The sequence below is a fragment of the Sciurus carolinensis genome, chromosome 3, assembly GCF_902686445.1.
Source record: "Sciurus carolinensis chromosome 3, mSciCar1.2, whole genome shotgun sequence".
NCBI lineage: Eukaryota > Metazoa > Chordata > Mammalia > Rodentia > Sciuridae > Sciurus > Sciurus carolinensis.
In genome coordinates this window covers 153,141,522-153,159,310 of record NC_062215.1, presented here as the reverse complement: position 1 = coordinate 153,159,310, position 17,789 = coordinate 153,141,522, and the positions used below count along the sequence as shown (strand labels likewise).

Here is a 17,789-nt window from a genome sequence, read left to right as displayed (position 1 = left end):
ATATTGAATTGGGGAGTTGGAAGCACTGAATCTTTCCTGAGCTGCAGCACAGAATCCCCATGTGGTACTCATATGCAGTCCCAGCCCTGTGGAACGTTGCCTGAGGTACAGCACTGCAAAGTATTAGAAGACAAGAATGGGGTGCACGGTGCCCCCAAAGGGTTTCAAGAAAAAAGATCCAGAGACTACACTACTGCAAAGAGTCCAGGTTTTGTAGAGTTTAGCCTACCATACAGCTGTACAATAGGGTACAAAGTTTGGTAATCCAAACAGTTCCATGACCCCTATGCCTACAAAATCACACCAAGCAAGGAGTGGTGGTGCATGCCTCTAATCTCAGGCTAAGGCAGGAGGATTACAAGTTTGAGGTTAGACTGTGCAATTTAGCAAGAACCTGCCAAAAAATAAAAAAATAATAATAATAATGAACTGGGGATATAGCTCCGTGGTTGAGTTCCCTGGGTTCAAGTCACAGTACCAAAAAAAAAAAAAAAAAAAAAGAAAAAAAAAAGTGCAACGGATCCAAACACTGTCTAGAGAGGGCACTGAGGTGCATGCCCCTCCATGCAGTTTGCTGTATATATCTTTTCTGTCTGTCCGCAAGTTCTATCCTTTGTAATAAACTGGTAATACAGGAAGTAAAATGTTTTCCTGAGTTCTCTAAACTGATAATGCAAACTGATGAATGAAATGAAAGGACAAATGAAAGGGGATATATAGCTCAGTGGCAGTGCACTTTCCTAGCATGCAGAAGGCCCTGAGTTCCCTCCCCACCACCAGCGCAAACACACACACACACACACACACACACACACACACACACACACACAACCAAAGCTGGCCCGCAGTACTGCATGCCTGTAATCCTAGCGACTCAGGAGGATGAAGCAGGAGGATAACATGTTTAAAGCCAGCTTCAGCAATTCAGAAAGGTCTAAGCAATTTAGGAAGACCCTGTCTCAAAATTAAAAAATAAAAATAAAAATGACTGGGGTTGCCAGTCAATGTTCCTGGGTTCAATCTCCTGGTAAAAAAAAAAAAAAAAAAAAAAAAGAAAGAAAGAAAATGACCAAGAGGCCAAAAATCTCTTTTAAAGTTGGGCACAGTGGTGCACCCCTGTAATGCCAGTCATGTGGGAGACTGAGGCAGGAAGCTGTAAACTCGAGGCCAGCTGGGGCAACTTAATGAGAACCTGTTTCAAGATAAAAATTTTAAAATAGCTAGGATCTAGGTGTGGTGTAACACACCTGTAGTCCCAGCTACTTGGAAGGCTGAGGCAGAAGGATCACAAGTTCAAGGATGGTCTTGGTAATTTAGCAAGACCCCATCTCAAAATAAAAGATAAAAAAAAAAAGGCTGGGGAGTTAGTGCAGTGGTAAAGCATTCCCGGGCGCAATCTCCACTACTGCAAAAACGAACAAACAAAAAAACAGGCTGGGTTGCTGGGCATGGTGGTGCCTGCCTATAATCCCAGCAATTTGGGAGGTTGATGAAGGAGGATCACAAATTCAAGGCCAGCCTCAGCAATTTGGCGAAAGCCTCAGCAATTTCGTGAAAGCCTGTCTCAAAATAAAAAATAAAAAGGACTGGGAATGCAGCTTGGTGGTACAGCACTCCTTGGTTCAATCCCCAGTACTCCCACCCACACACACACACCAAGTCTGGGGATGTAGCTAGCACAGAAGGCTGTGGTTCAATACCTGATGCTTCAAAAATAAAACAAAACTGTAACAAAAGCAAAACAAAAACAAACAAACTAGGAACCACTTCTGAGATCTGTTAACTATATACATAATTTTGCAAACTGTTTGTGGACAAAGTGTGAACAGCAGTAATTGTATAGTAATTTACAATTTTTACCTCTTCGAACTGTTTAGGCATCACATCCAACACTCTACCTTGTGTTGTGCCACACAGGGTCATCTACAGAGCTGGGACCAGTAGACTGCACCATGGGCAGCACAGCAGGAATCCATCTTAACATGATTCTGGGCATCTTGGCTGTAACCAGCATTTTGCCTACCTGCTGACCCTGCACATATCACTAATCCTACATGACAAAGTAGTTAAGATGGTCAGTCATGGACAGTGTGTAGGCCAGTAGTGCCCGGACTGGACTGTTTTTTAACTGGTCTTGTACATGATAACACTTTTTTCAAAAAATCCCAGGTACATTTCTGTCCCTACCGCCCACCTTTGTCTAGCTTAATATATAAACTCCTTTATCCTGCTGTGGGGTGTAAGGGTCTACCTGTCTTGCTGCCAACCAAGACATATTTCTGATCATAATCTCCAGTAATTGCGCTGGTGCTATCATGAATCTATCTGCCTTTTCTTCGCTCTCAGGGCACCTTGCCACTGGATCTCATGTACCACAACCAGTTTCTCTAAAACCGGCACTCCGTGCCACACTCTACTGGAAACGCTACCCTGAAGACAGGACTGAGCATTTCCAGCTACCCAATTTGAAGTTGGGAAAACAAAGCAAATCGGACAATAAACAACAACAACAAAAAAAACCACAAAACAAAACAAACAACAGCAACACAAAACCACACGCAGTAGCCATCAAGCAGCAAGCGGTTCCCCATCAAGCAGTGGCCGCTGTCTTCCAAGCCAGTTACTAAGCCCACAACATTCAAAGAATCATTGTTTCTGTCTGGTTCCAATTATCCTGCTTGCTGTGCTAATTGTTCTAACCATGTATCCTGGACTTGGTTTAAACAGGTATAACAAGACACACAGATATGGAAATGATTTCCAAGAGGAAAGATTTTAAAATTTAATATCTTCGTTTCAAACTAAATTTTAATCATCTTGTCGCAGAAACAAAAAGTCTAGTATTTGAAAACAATGGAAATGATCTTCTGGAGCCAGGGTGTAGCTCAGTGGTAAAATACTTACCTAGCATGCATGAAAGTTGTGCTGTGAGACAGACCAGTGGCATGAGGTCCTATGTTCAATCCTCAGCTATGTCAAAAAATAAAATTAAAAGAATTTTTTAAAAAGTGAAAGCGATTTTCTAAATGTCATTAAGTATGGTTGTTCCTAGAAAAGAAGTACATAGGCATATGTCAACACTGTCCTTATAGTCTCAATACTTTAGATAACTCAAAAGTCAAGTGTGCCATCAGGTACTCAAGTTCAAAAACTAGTCAGAAAAATACCTTAGCAACTATACAAGTGATACAAAATAACTTCACTGAAGCATAAAGCAAGCAGTTTGTTTCCTGATGAGGACTTGGAAGAAACTCAGTAACAAACCACTTGATACAATAAGATTTCTTTTTAAAGGTTCTCCTTTTAAAATAGTTTCCTGTATCTTTTTTATTCATCACAGATTTTTCTCAAAAGCAAAACAAAATCACCACCTTAAGCCCAAAGAATGATTCCCTGAAATCATGTTGAATAACTCTAGGGAGTATTGTTCAAAGGAAAAAAGACAGCAATTCTAAATTCATCTTTAAAAACACCAATGAATTGTCATTGTAATAGTAGTCATTGATACCTTGAGTTGAAGAAAAGCTGCTTTTGCTTGCATTAAAAAAAAAACAACAAAAATTTCATCTGGGGATATAGTGCAGTGGAAGAGCACTTATAGCATGCAAGAGACCCTGGGTTTCATTCCCAACACTGCAAAAAAATTAAGGTTCTGGAAAGAAAAATCACAAGGGCCAATTATTTCTAAAAAATGTAGCTCCACTATACTAACCAGGAAAATGGGACTGAAAAGCAGCGTCCAGGAGGTTCTGTCGAATTATCTGTTTCTTTTCATTTCAGAATTTACTTATTGCAACATCAGCATTGAACTTTTTGTCAGTACAAAGTAAATCATCTTCTCCAACAGGTTTTCCTGGCTGATAATGTGCTTAGGCAGCAATTACAGGCCCTGAATTATTTCCCTAAGATGGATTTGGTAAGCCTACATTAAAGAAGGCTGTAATATTGGCTAATGGCTTATTCAAGCCTGCCATTAGCAGTTGGAGAACGGGAATTCTCCCTTTACCAACCCATTTCTAGACTTTAATCTCTTTGAAAATGCATGTTTCAGAGTGGAGAAAGATCAGGGGACCATGCTTTGATGAAGCCGGACGGGATGCGCGGCCGTTCGGGGGCCTGCGCGCCGCCGCCTCCTCACGTAGCGGGGTTCACCTCACCCAGGTCTGGGGGTCCAGCTCACCTAGTTACAAAGGAAAACTGAGCTCTGAGGCAGCCGGGTGGCGCAAGCCTATATTTCCAGCTACTTAAGGGGCTGAAGCAGGATAGCAAGTCCTGCGATTTAGCGAGACCGTGTTACAAAATAAAAAATAAAGGCTGAGGATACAGAATAAGGAGAAGTAAGAGGAAAGAAAAGAAGAGAAAACTGGCCCTGCCGCGCCTTGGCCCGCACCGCACACGTGGCGAACACAGCTCGGATCAAAGGGGATGACCCCGCCCCACCCCCACCGTCGCACACAGCCGCCGGCGCCGGGTCCCAGAGCACCGCGTGCCATCGCTGCGACCTCCAAAATCCACTCCTGCCCCCGTTCTAGTTCTTTCCAGCTATCAAACCCACGTCCCTTCCCCCTAGATATCGTGCCCCTTTCTAGGCACAACCATGTACTCGCTGTCCAAAGTCAAACGCAGACGTCCAGAGCTAATTATAAATCATGTCCACAGCCTATACTCATCACACCTCAGGGGGAGGGTTAGGCCGAGGAGAGTGACTTAAAACTCCAAAGGCCAATTATTCAGCCATCATGCACCCATATAAATCCTGGAATTTCCAGGTTGATGAACATGTGGAGGTCCTGTGGATTCCGGACAGGGCACCGAATCTCTGCACCCAAAATGTGGGCATTTCTCCCTGCTGTCTGTTCCTGAATTCTGTCCTCTGTAACAAACCAGTAATCTTGTAAGTAAACCGTTTTTCTGATGACTCCAAGCTATTTTAGTAAACTATGGAACCTGAGGGGTAGTCATGGAAACCTCTGATTTGTAACCTGGTCACATAAGCACAGGTTACAGTCTGCCGCTGGCATCTGAAGTGGGGGTTGGGGGGTGGGCTGCCCTGTGGGACTGAGCTCTTAACCTTTGGGGTCTGTACTATCTCCAGATAGACAGGTCAGAATTCAGTATGACAACCAGTTGATGTCCACTGAGAATTGGAGAATTGCTTGGTATGGGAGAAACTCCCCAGTCTGGTGTCAGAAGTGAAACACTGAGAATATTGTTAGGGTATAGAAAGCAAGCTGTCTTTTCCTACTGAAACTGAATCCCCATAACGAAATTAACAATTTTTTTCTCTTGTAAGAGTCTGAGTCATTCTCCCTTCCTAGTTAAAATTTAAAAAGCAAAGAGCACATCTTTTCTTTCGAAACTCGCGCAGGCAAAACCTGAATGGACCCCTGCTAGCTTTACTATAGATAACACCTCTGATGCACAGTCACCATGGTAACGACTGTTTTAAGCTTTTCGTTAAGAATTTTGAGGAAGAAGCCTTGTCTGGCTGAAACTGGTTGAAACTGCTGCTCCCTCACCTGGACCTGCAGAAAGAGTCTGAAAGACGTCCTTTTGACATCATAGGGCCCAAAACTCCACCCTCAGGTCAAGCTAGTCGACATTTTCTGAACATGCAGTCTATTAAGAGTCCTGAAGCTTGTCTATGCATGCACAGATCAATGTTTTTTTCCCACCTTTTCTTACTCCGGTCACCTTTCCCCACAGCTCTGACCACCCTGTTTTTTCTATCCCATAAATACTGCTAGACCCTGTCCTGGAGAGGCACATTTGACTACAGGGATTCTCCCTCCTCCACTTTGGCACCTCCTTAATTAAATTCTCTTTTACAAAATTCCTCCCCTCTGGGAGGAGTGTTTTCTGAGCAAGGGTGTGAGGACCTTGGTTCAGAAACACTGCCAAACACTTGGTCTGACACAGCAAACAATTACTATAATTTTCTTTCCTATATCCATTGTCCTCCATTTTTTCAACTTCCTGTATTTGTAGTGTCCTTGTATTTTCTATTTTCTTAGTTGTAGGTATTACTATGCTTTTTTTTCTCCCCATGAACCCAACATAGATACCAAATCAAACACACTGATTATTTGTACCATGTACATTTTTTATTCCAAGTGAATCCTGTCTCACTGTAATCTGGGAAGAAAGCACATGAATAAACCATTCTGTTTATTTTAAGAATTACATAAGAATGCATGTAAATGCCTGCCTATTCATAAAAAGTTTAATAAATGTGATAAAGAGTTCTTGTTACCTTACTTGATTACTCCTCTAATTAGGGTATATTATAATCCACATGACTAGCATAGACGTCATTGAAAGGTTAGAAAATTCCTGGCTAATTTAATGATCAATGGCTCTGATCATAGAGTACATTTGGAAATATAATTTGTGTGTGTGTGTGTGTGTGTGTGTGTGTGTGTGTCTTCTGGTGCTGGGGATTAAACCTGGGGCTTCTGGCCATGCTAGGCTCCAATTCCACCACTGAGCAACAACAAACCCTGTTCATTCTGGTTAGTTTTGATAATGATTTTGATTTATGTTTAATCTCAGAGAAAAGATCTGCTGAACGATACTGCCAGGAGCAACAAGCTAATAGTTTTCCAGCTCTTACAGTAAAGTCTCATTTTTTTGTTTTTATGTTTTGTTTTTTTCTTTGCCAAAGTAAGACATTCTGATCTTGCGAAATGCTGTAGAAAATAGTTTATTTTGCATCAAATGCTTCTGTATATGAGTTCATTTCTCATGATGAATATCAGTACATTAGCCACGCTTCTTGCCATAGTCTCCCTTGACCCACTCTAATCCAAATGGTTTGAGAACTGATCAATTATCTGCCTCATCAAGAGATATTCTGTCAGGGCCCTCTCTTAAGTTTGATGAATACATCATTCACTGATTGCCTGAGAAAAATGTAAAAAGGAAGAAATGGTCATTCTGTAGTAAATCACTGAAGACCACCCAATCAGTCTGAAAAGATTCCACATAATAGCTTATGAATCATCTGTGTGGTTTTTTTTTTTTTTTTTTTAATATGGAACACTTCATGAATTTGTGTGTCATCCCTGTTCAGGGGCCATGCTAATCATCTCTGTATCCTTCCAATTTTAGAATATGTGCTGTGAAGCAAGCACCCATCTTTTTATTTAATTAAGATTTTACTTAAGTCTAAAAGAAATGAGCATGAACAATCTTGCAAATTTTCTAGTGAAAATTAAAATCACGGTGAGATACTCTCTGTAATTATTTTCTTTCCTCCCATGTTTTGAGAGAAAAATTACATTTCTGGGGAAAACGAGAAAACACCCTTTATGTAGCATTTGGTATGTTATAATCCTTCTCACGAGTAAAGAAGTTTTAAGTGTGTACTGGATTCCCTCTTCCCCAGTCAACTCCCTGAAAACAAAAGGCAGAGGAGGGAGACACTTCACATTTAGATGTAAAATATCATTGGACAAGGCATTCCTCCTGGTCAAGAAATAAAGAGCTTATATAGTCTTATACAGTCTTGTAAAATTTTCTCAACTTCTAGGTCAGTGAATATAAGGAACTGTAATTAAAAATACGTGTGTGTGTTAGTAATGATAAAATCACTCTAGAGGTGAATGGCTGTATTTTAAGTACAGTTGATCACATGTAAGCCCTATGGAGCAGAATAACATTGAAACAAGAAGGTCATGTGTAATGTTAAAAATAGAATTAGGGGGCTGGGAGGTAGTTCAGTGGTAGAACACTTTCCTGGCATGCCCAAGGCCCTAAATTCAATCCCAGGCCCAGAAAAAAAAAAAAAAAAACCTGGGCACCACCCACTGGTAATCCCTGCTACTCTGGAGGCTGAGATAGGATGACCACATGTTTGGGGCCAGCCTGGGCAATCTATTGATATCCTGTCTCAAAACAAAAAATAAAAGGGCTGGGGATGTAGGTCAGTGGTAGAGCACCCTGGGTTCAATCCCCTATTCTGCAAAATTAATAAATTAATTAATTCAATTGGTGATAGCATAATTTATAGCAACTTAGCATCTTTTATAAATTAACCATACAATTATTTGACAAAGTTTTTATTTCCTGAACTTGCTGATGATATTGAAATTAAGGAGAAAAACACAAGCTCTTCTTAAAGGATAAGTTTGGGTTTTTTAAAAATTAGTTTTACTTCTGTACTTTCTACAGTACTAGAGATTGAACCCACAGCTCATACATGACAGACAAGCCCTCTGCCACTGAGTTATATACCCAGCCACCTGTCAAATTGTATTTTTCAATGTTACCTACCTAAATGAATTCTTCCCTGACCTTCACAAACCTATAAAGGTTTGCTTACCTTTATAGCTGCAGAGCCTAGTACAGTGCTTAGTAAAGTAGGGCTCAATAATATGTTTTCACTGACCAAAAGATTATTCAGTGAGTTTTGAAATTTTGATAAACAACATTCATGGTGGGCGCTGTGGTGCATGCCTTTAATCCCAGTGACTCAGGAAGCTAAAGCAGGAGGACTGAAAATTCACGACCAGCCCCAGCAACTTAGTGAGACTGTGTCTCAAAATAAAAAATAAAAAGAGTTGTGGGGGTATAGCTCAGTAGTAGCACAACCCTGGGTTTATAACCCTAATACAAAAAAGAAAAAAAAGCATTCATGCCCATGGACAGCCTGGCCATAACTAACATTTATTTTTGTATTAGAGGCAAAGATGGATTGAGTGAGGAGGGAACTGAAGTTCTTAATCATCATCAAATCCATATATTTCTGTTCAGTTCCTCTTAATTATAAAGGGGTTAAAAAAATGTTGAGAACCTGGGAAAGAGCCTCATTCCTAAAAGATGGTGTAAAATCTGTTCAACTAATTCACTAGACCAAGACTTTGATTGACAACAGGTTCCATTTCCAGGAAAAGAGGATGAGATTTTTCTCCAAGCTATTTTGAAGAGCAAACAATCTCACTTTTAAACTCTTATGGTTGTCCAATCATGAGTTGCTTATAATTAAAACCAGTTTACCTAATTACATTCAAGAGGAAGCAAGTAACAACCATGACTAATTACATAAGATGTATTTAACACATTAGGTAATACCTAACATTTCCTGAGTACTTATTAAATACAATGCAATGCTAAGCAACTTCACATGTGTTTTCACGGTTAATTCTCACAATACCATGATGTACTATTATTTCCAAGAGGCTAAAAGGTTGGACAATTGGAAAAGTGGTAAAGCCCAGGGTCTGTGTGACTCCAGGGCCTGCCTTCTTCACCCCTACACATGGCCTCTGTAGTAATCTCCTATTAAAGTGCTATCTGCATTAGTGAGAGGCTCACGGGCAAGGACTACATTTTACTTATGTTGTACCTGAAGCTGAAGTAGAGTGTCAGAGACTAAAAGGCACCCAATCAATGCTGAGTGGATGAAGCAGCATGTGTTCCCAGTCATCAAAATGATATTGTGGGCTAGGAGTGGTAGTGCACATCTGTAATCCCAATGACTCTAGAGGCTGAGGCAGGGGGTTTGCAAATCGGAGGCCAGCCTGAGCAATTTAACAAATCCTAGTCTCAAAATAGAAAGAAAAAGTTCAATAGAGTATTTCTCAATAGAGTATTTTTGAACAATCCCCACCACTGAAAAAAAAGAAAAAAAAATCACCAATGACAGCAACCCCCTCCCCACAAAACTATGTTTAATATGAATTTAATGCTAAATGTATTTACACACCGTGTAGAAATAAAGTACAAAGAAGAGGTAGGTGTGGTGGCACATGCCTGTATTCCCAGCGGCTTGGGAGGCTGAGGCAGGAGCATGGCGAGTTCAAAGCCAGCCTCAGTAACTCAGGGAGACACTGTCTCTAAATAAAATATAAAATAAGGCTGGTGATGTGGCTCAGTGGTCAAGTGCTCCTGAGTTCAATCCCCGGTACCCCCCCCAAAAAAAATACAAAGAAGAACTATGTACACAATGACGAATGATTACATATAAATACTTCTTATATTATTGAATTATTAATCCATGTTTTCCCTTGAAGCATAAGAAACTACAATTTTATTATGTCGGACATAGTCTAGTGATGGTACTTTTATGTGGAACAACCTAATAAATAAAAAGCTATGTCAACTCTTAGTTACATAATTAAGTAGTATGTTCCATTGCCAGATTTTTGGTTCATCATTATAAACAGATAAAGAGAAAGTTCTATGAAAAGTTAAGGATTTCACATCTATGCACTTTCTTTCTCCTACGTTCAACAGTCAACATGGACCTATATTTTATAGGTCATGTTTTATTGAATATTTTATATTCAATTATTTTTCATGCCATCAGAGAGACTTTGGTCCTAATGAAAATTCAGCCAGGCATGATATGTCTTAGACGTGACTTGCATTCTCTATCTTTTCCAAGCTGCCAGGTTGCATACCTCCTTTTGAAGTCTTTCTCCACCAAGTCCTCCCTGTTTAATATTAATTATGTCTTTATCCCAAACCCTGACCCATCCCCTAGTTTTCGTTAAGTGCTTTTACAATGTTAGATTACATGTGTTTATAGTGATCACTTTTTATTTAGTATTGGTCCCTATTGTATCTGATTATTGGTCTCCATTGTATCTAATTATGTAAAGCATTTGTAATGGAAAAACTATATATACCCAGCTCATTCGGTTATTATACAGGTGACTGGTTGATTATGAACAGTTAATAACTGCTCTGTTTTTCAAAGCATCAAATGCAAAGCAGGCACAGTGGCATGCCCCTTCAGTACTCAGGAGACTAAGGCTGAGGGATTCCACATTCAAGGCCAGCCTCAGCATCTTAGGAACACCCTATCTCAAAGTAAAAAATAAAAAGGGGTGGGGATGTAGCTCAGTGGTAGAGCGCCCCAGGCTTCAAACCCTAGGACCACAAAAAAAAAATGAACACAAAAGTAGCACATAGAGTGTGACTTTGGATATCATTTTAAGCACAGGTGGGATCTTTGCCTCTGCATGATTCCTAAGAGATTCTCATTATGGAATTCTTTATGTGCTAAACTTTATGAATTGAATTATTGCCTTTGTTCCACTTTGCTTGGTACTTTGTCACCTAGGAATTGCCTTTTTGCTAGTGATACCAACAGGTATTCTGATTTTGGTGTTCTAAGAGTATCTACCTAAATCATTGGTGAGCCTAAATGGAATTTTAAAACTGCACTGGAAGCAACATCCCCTTGAGAATGTCTTGATGCCAGTTGGGTTGGCCTGACTTTGGGAAATGTTGTATCTTCTGGCCTGGTTTAATTCTAAAATGCTCTACCAGACTAACAAACTGAAATTACAAGTTTTGAGGACTTATACAATAATCTTTATTACAGATTTTAGTTTGATGTGCATTCCCTAGAAAACAGAAACCAACAATGTTGTTGAGAATAGACAGTGAAAAATGTAAAGTCCTATATAAGAATATTTTTCTGGTAACCTAAAAATTATCCTACTTCACAGTTCTTATAAATTCGGTAACATTCAGAGTTTTAACTCAAGATTCATTGGGGTGTCCCCACTGGCTGGTACATTACTTACTGTGTAGGACCAGTAAATATAACATACTCTCTTATTTGTAAACTGAGAGTAGAGGAGTCTTCTAATGATAATATGTTGTGATCCTATAATAAAATCATGTTGTTGATGACTCCAGGGTTGAAAAATATAAAACCTGGATATTTTTCATTCAGCAACCCTGGTAAAATTACCATTTTCAGAAATCAAATGTAGCCTGAAGTCATCTTGATCATCCCTAATTCCATCCTCCACTATTCTGTCTTATATCAGGAAGAAACTATTGTAAATTGTATGCAACATATTTTTGTTGTTCCTGCTGACTTGTGAGTTGTTCCCAACCATTTGCCAGGTTTAATTTGTGAGAAGGATGACAAGAAGGAGAAGATTATAGCATAATTGGCTATGTCCACAGCTGAAAAGCCATCTGTTTCCCACTTGTGGTTCAGGGTAATTATTCTATCTGAATGCTGCCTTTTAGATTAGATAGCAAGACAAATCCTTTCTTAGATACATTTTAGAAAAAGTTCACACTGTGTCATCAGCTTAGGTGAGCTCATTTTATATCCAGTTGCAGTTTAGATTTCATAACACCCTGGTACCATCTATTTTTAAGTGACTTGCATTTGGGTGGTGGGAAAGAATTGGCTTTTTAAAAAACAGAATTTGTATACTTGCTACTGGTTTATGATCAGTAATATAAAATATGAAAGTTCTTTTGTTAATGTAAGTTGAAAGATTGTGAACAAATTTTTAACATTTAAAATTTTTTAAATAGAAACACTTTGATTTCTTTTTTTTTAATTGCAAACTTTTTTTATTGTAAACAAATGGGATACATGTTGTTTCTCTGTTTTTACATGGAGTAAAGGCATACCATTAGTGTAATCATAAATTTACATAGGGTAATGTTGTTTGATTCAATGTTTAATTTCTTAATGGTTTTGTAAAGTTATTTAGTTTCTAAGCAGCTGTTGGAGCAAAATATTGTTCCTACTATAAAAACATGTTACCATTCTTATGATGGACTCCATTTACTTTTAAAAAAACAATGAAGGAAAAAGGAAAGAAGAAAAAAAACTACCTGAAAAGAAGGATGACAGAAATATAATGAAATAATACCTAGACTTAAGTCACAAGAGAGATAATTAATGGAAAGGGAATCAAACCTAGTATTTGCCAGATACTTTCCCCATATTATTTAGTAATTCTCAAACATACGCCCACACACAAACCATAAAGAGGGACTTAACATTACTATTTTAAATATAAGTAAGCTGAAGCACAAATGCCACAGATGAAAGACTACAAGAGCAATTATGTGAGAATAAATTGGATACCCTAGAAGAAATGGATGAATTCCTGGAAATAAGTAACCTACCAAGACTGAATCATGAAGAAACAGAAAACCTGGACAAATTAATAACAAGCAAGGGGACTGAATCAGTTATCAAAAACCTCCTAAGAACAAAAGCCCAGGACTCTGGAAGATGATTTCAAGGGTCAATTCCACAAAATGTTAAAAAAAAAATTAACAACATTCCTTCTCAAATCCTGCCAAAAGATTGAAAGGAAGAAAGAGGGAGGCTGTCAGCTGTTGCTTCTGGGCCACAGGGAGCCCCAGGACCTATGCACTTTATTTCTGCCCCTGTGGCTTTGGTTGAGACCTGTGTAACCTGCTGCCCTCCTATTCCCCTTGTCATCCCAAACAGACCTGCCGTGCCTCCCAGCATCAATGTGTATACTTATGTTTCAAATCTTTTCTTCCTGCCACTCTGCTTGGACCATTTTGTTTTATATTTTTAAAATTTTGTAAAGTTAAAAAAAAAAAATAGAAGGTCCAAACTCGCTTTTTGAGGCTGGTATTATTCTGATACGAAAGCCGCCCAAAGACAATACAAGAAAAGAAAATTACAAGCCAATATTTCTGATGAACATGGATACAAAAATCCTCAACAAAAAACTAGCAAATCCATTTCAGCAATGCGTTAAAAGGATGATATACCAAATAGGATTTCTTCCTGGGTTGCAAGGACATTTCAACAGACCCGTATTAGTTAATGTGCTATATCGTATTATCAGAATGGAAGATAAAAATCACATGATCATCTGAACAGAAGAAGCAAAAAGAGCACTGGACAAAATTCAATGCCCTTTCATGATAAAAACTCTCAACCAACTGAATATATAAAGTATTGACCTCAACATCATAAAGACCATATATGAAGAGCATATAGCTAACATTATCAATGGTAACAAACTGAAAATTTTTCCTCTAACATCAGGAACAAGGCAAGAATGCCCATTCCAGCCAGAGAAATTAGGCAAAAGAAGAAAAAGAGATAGAGATATAGAGAGAAAAGAAATAAATCTTCAAAAACAGAAAAGAATAATATATGTTTGCAGATGATACTACCTTACATGTAGAACCTTAAAAGAAAGTTTCCATTAAAAAACTGTTAGAATATGAAAATTCAGTGATGTTTCAGAGTACAAAATCAACATACAAAAATCAGATGTGTTTCTGTACAGTAATGCTATAGTTTGTATCTGGAATGTTCCCCCAGAGGTCCATGGGTTAAAGACTTGGTCCCAGCCTGTGGTACTACTATTGGAAGGTGGCAGAACTTTAAAGAGGTGGGACCCAGTGGAATGACTTAGGTCACTGGTGGCACATCCTTGAAGAGGATTATGGGACACTGGTCTCTTCCCCTCTCTCTCTTTGCTTCCCAAATGCCAGGAGGTAAGCAGCTTTCTCTACCATGTGCTCCCATCATGATGGACTTACCTTGCCATGGGTCCAAAAGCAACAGAGACAGAAACCTCCAAAACTGAGCCAAAATAAATCTTTCCTCTCTTTATATTGATTTATGTCAGGTATTTGTTATAGTAATGGAAAAACAATAACCAGAAACTATCCCAAAAAGAAAACATTCCCATTTACAGTAGTATCCAAAAAAAAAAAAAAAAAGAAGAAATCCTGAGGAATAAATTTAACCAAGGGCAGTGAAAGACAAAATACTGATGAAAGAAGGTATAAATAAACGAGATGTGGTGGCCCACACTTGCAATCTCAGCTACTCAGGAGGCTGAGGCAGGAGGATTGCAAGTTTGAGGCCAGCCTTGGCAACTTGGTAAGACCCTGTCTTAAAATAAAGAACTGGGGGGGTGTAAAGTACCCTTAGGTTCAATCCCCAGTCTCCCACCCAGTCTCTCCCCCACCCACACAAATACACAAATGGGAAAATATCCCATATTCATGGATTAGAAGACAATATTGTTCAAAAATGTCATATCAAAATATTCATACTACCCAAAGCAATCTACAGAATTAATTCTATGATTCCAATGGCATTTTTTACAGACATAGAATAAACCAAAAATCTATATAAAACTACTAGAGACTATAAATAGTCAAAACAACCTTGAGAACAAAGTACAAAGCTGGTGACATATTTCCGGATTTCAAAATTATTATAAAGTGATAGTAATAAAAATTTCAGAATAGGCAGAAAGAGAGACATAAACAATGGAACAGAACTGAGAGATGAGTTATAAGCTCATATATATACAGTCAACTGATCTTCAACAAGCATGCCAAAAATACACAACAGGGAATGGATAGCCTGTTTACCTGGCACCCTGGTAAAGCACTCCTGGGTTTAATCCCCAGTACTGCAACCATCCACATGCATAAAAATGAATCTCAACTCTGATCTACACACTATACACAAACATCAACTCAAAACAGTTTAAAGACCTAAATGTAAGACCTGAAAGTACAAAACTTATAGGAGAAATCAGAGGGAATATTAGTCTTGACAATAATTTCTTAACATGATACAAATGTACAGGAAACAAAAGCAAAATAAACAAGTGGGACTATATCAAACTGAAAGCTTTATGCACTGCAAAGGAAATGAAAAGGTAATCTATGGAATGAGAGAAAATCTCCAGCATTACAGAAAACAAATAAATAAAAATACAGAAATGAAGGAAACCCCTATATCTAAAGCAATCCATCAATTCAATGCAATCTCTATCAAATTACTGATATTCTTCACAAAATTAGAAAGAAAAATTCTAAACTTCATGTGAACCACAAAAGACATGGAATAGCCAGAGTAAAGGTAACAAAACAAATGACATCACATTACCTACTTTAAAATTCACTACAGAACTATGGTAACAACATAGTATTGGCATAAAATTAGACAGATCTGGGCTTGGTGGCACACACCTGTAATCCCAGTGATCAGGGAAGCTGAGGCAGGTGAATTGCCAAGTTTGAGGACAGTCTGGGCAAGACCTCGTCTCAAAAGAAAATATAAAGGGCCGAAAATGTAGCTTAGTGGCAGAGTAATTGTCTAGTATGTAAAAGGTCCTGAATTCAATCCCTGGTACCAAATATTAAAAATAAAAACCCCAAAAGGGTGTGAGGAAGCTTTTTTAATGAACATATTTATTACTTTACTTCTGGTCTATGGATCTGTGTATATGCCCAAATCCATCAAATTATAGACATTAAATGTGTATAGTTTTTGATTACCAGCTATTCCTCAATAAAACTTAAAATATACCACTAAAAAGGAATATTCCACCTTCTGTGCTTTTTTTAAATTTTTTTATTTTGGGGGGATGTATCAGGAATTGATACACTCGACCACTAAGCCACATTCCCCAGCCCTATTTTGTATTTTATTTAGAGACAGGGTCTCACTGAGTTGCTTGGCACCTCGCTTTTGCTGAGAATGGCTTTGAACTCTTGATCCTCCTGCCTCAGCCTCCCCAGACACTGGGATTACAGGCATGCACCACCACACCTGGCTCCTTCTGTGTTATTTATTGCTCATCAAATTAAAAAACCCTCATAGTAATAGTGTTAAGGGCTGGACAGACTGAAAAAAATAGGTATTCTCAGATGCTGTTGGTACTAGTCTAATTTGGAAAAGACTTCCAGAGAGGAAATTGACACCATATTTGAAACTTTACCCTGAATGTACTTTTTGACCAAGAAATTCCATTTCTGGGACCTATGTACAACAATTTTCACACATATGCACTGAGAATACATAGTAGTGTTTTTTTCCTTTAATAGTGCAGTTAGCCAGGTGTGGTGGCACATGCCTGTAATCCCAGGGACTTGGGAGGCTGACAGGAGGATCACAAATTCTAGGCCAGCTTAGTGAGACCCCGTCTCAAAAAAAAAAATAAAAAGGGCTAGGGGTGTAGAGCTCTGTGGTAAAGCACTCCTGGATTCAATCTCCAGTACTGCAAAATAAATAAATGAATAAAATGCTACAATTGTAAAAGAAGAAAAAAATATAAAGAATCTAAGTGATCACAGTAAGAAAATGGCAAAATAGAACTGTGGTATATCCATGCCATGGAACACTATCCAGTCACTGAAAAGAATGACTTTAGATCAAAGGTCAGCAAATTATGGTCTAGAAGCCAAATCTGGCTTGCAGCCTGTATTGTAAGACCCACAACTAAGAATATTTTCACACTTTTAAATATACACACACACAATTTTTTATAGTTTCCTGACCACTGTTAGATCTTTATGTTCTAACATGGGAAGATTTCTAAGCAAAGTTATGAACTGATATTGTTGTATTTATCTTTTTAAAAATTCTTAGATGTGTGTGTGTATTCATATACATGGATAAACAAAAGATTGAACAAATAGTGATTTTTTTCTGGGAAGCAATGTGGGAACAGGAGAGGGTTAAGGGGAATATTCCCTTTTTACTCTACAGACTTGTTTTGTTCTTATCTTCCACAATGAGAATATACTGATATATTACTTTTATAATTTTAAAATCATAAAAAATAATAATAGTACTTTAGCAAAGGTACTAAAGTGCACATGGTAGATTAACACTCAATATCCATTATAATCTCCCTTTTTTCTCTTTTTTCTAGTACTTGGAATTGGATCCGGGGCCATCTTTACCATTGAGCTACATCTGGGCCCTTTTAGTTTTATTTTTGAGACAGGGTCTTGCTAAATTGTCAAAAATGTCCTCAAGCTTGCATTTCTGGGATTGTGGGCAGGCACCCTAGCCATATTAATCTCTTTCTAGTGTGCTTTCTTCTATTGGAGGGAGTGAAAGATTTAAAAAAAAAAAAAAAAAAAATCTTATATCTTCCAGACTACCTTGTAGTTAGAGTTCTAGGTGTGATTTGGGGTCCTCAAATCAGATGATGAGGTAGAAGTCCTTCCTCCACACACAACACACCTCCCCCCCACACACACACACACACCTCTCT

The 17,789-nt window shown here is 38.4% G+C and overlaps 1 non-coding gene across 1 annotated transcript; it reads right to left on the bottom strand.

Annotated features, from left to right (window-relative positions):
* Positions 1-7,027: 7,027 nt before the first annotated feature.
* LOC124981457 (U6 spliceosomal RNA) lies at positions 7,028-7,133 on the bottom strand. The gene has a single exon (XR_007107981.1). It is a non-coding gene; the product is annotated as a U6 spliceosomal RNA (small nuclear RNA).
* Between the last annotated feature and the right edge of the window lie 10,656 nt (positions 7,134-17,789).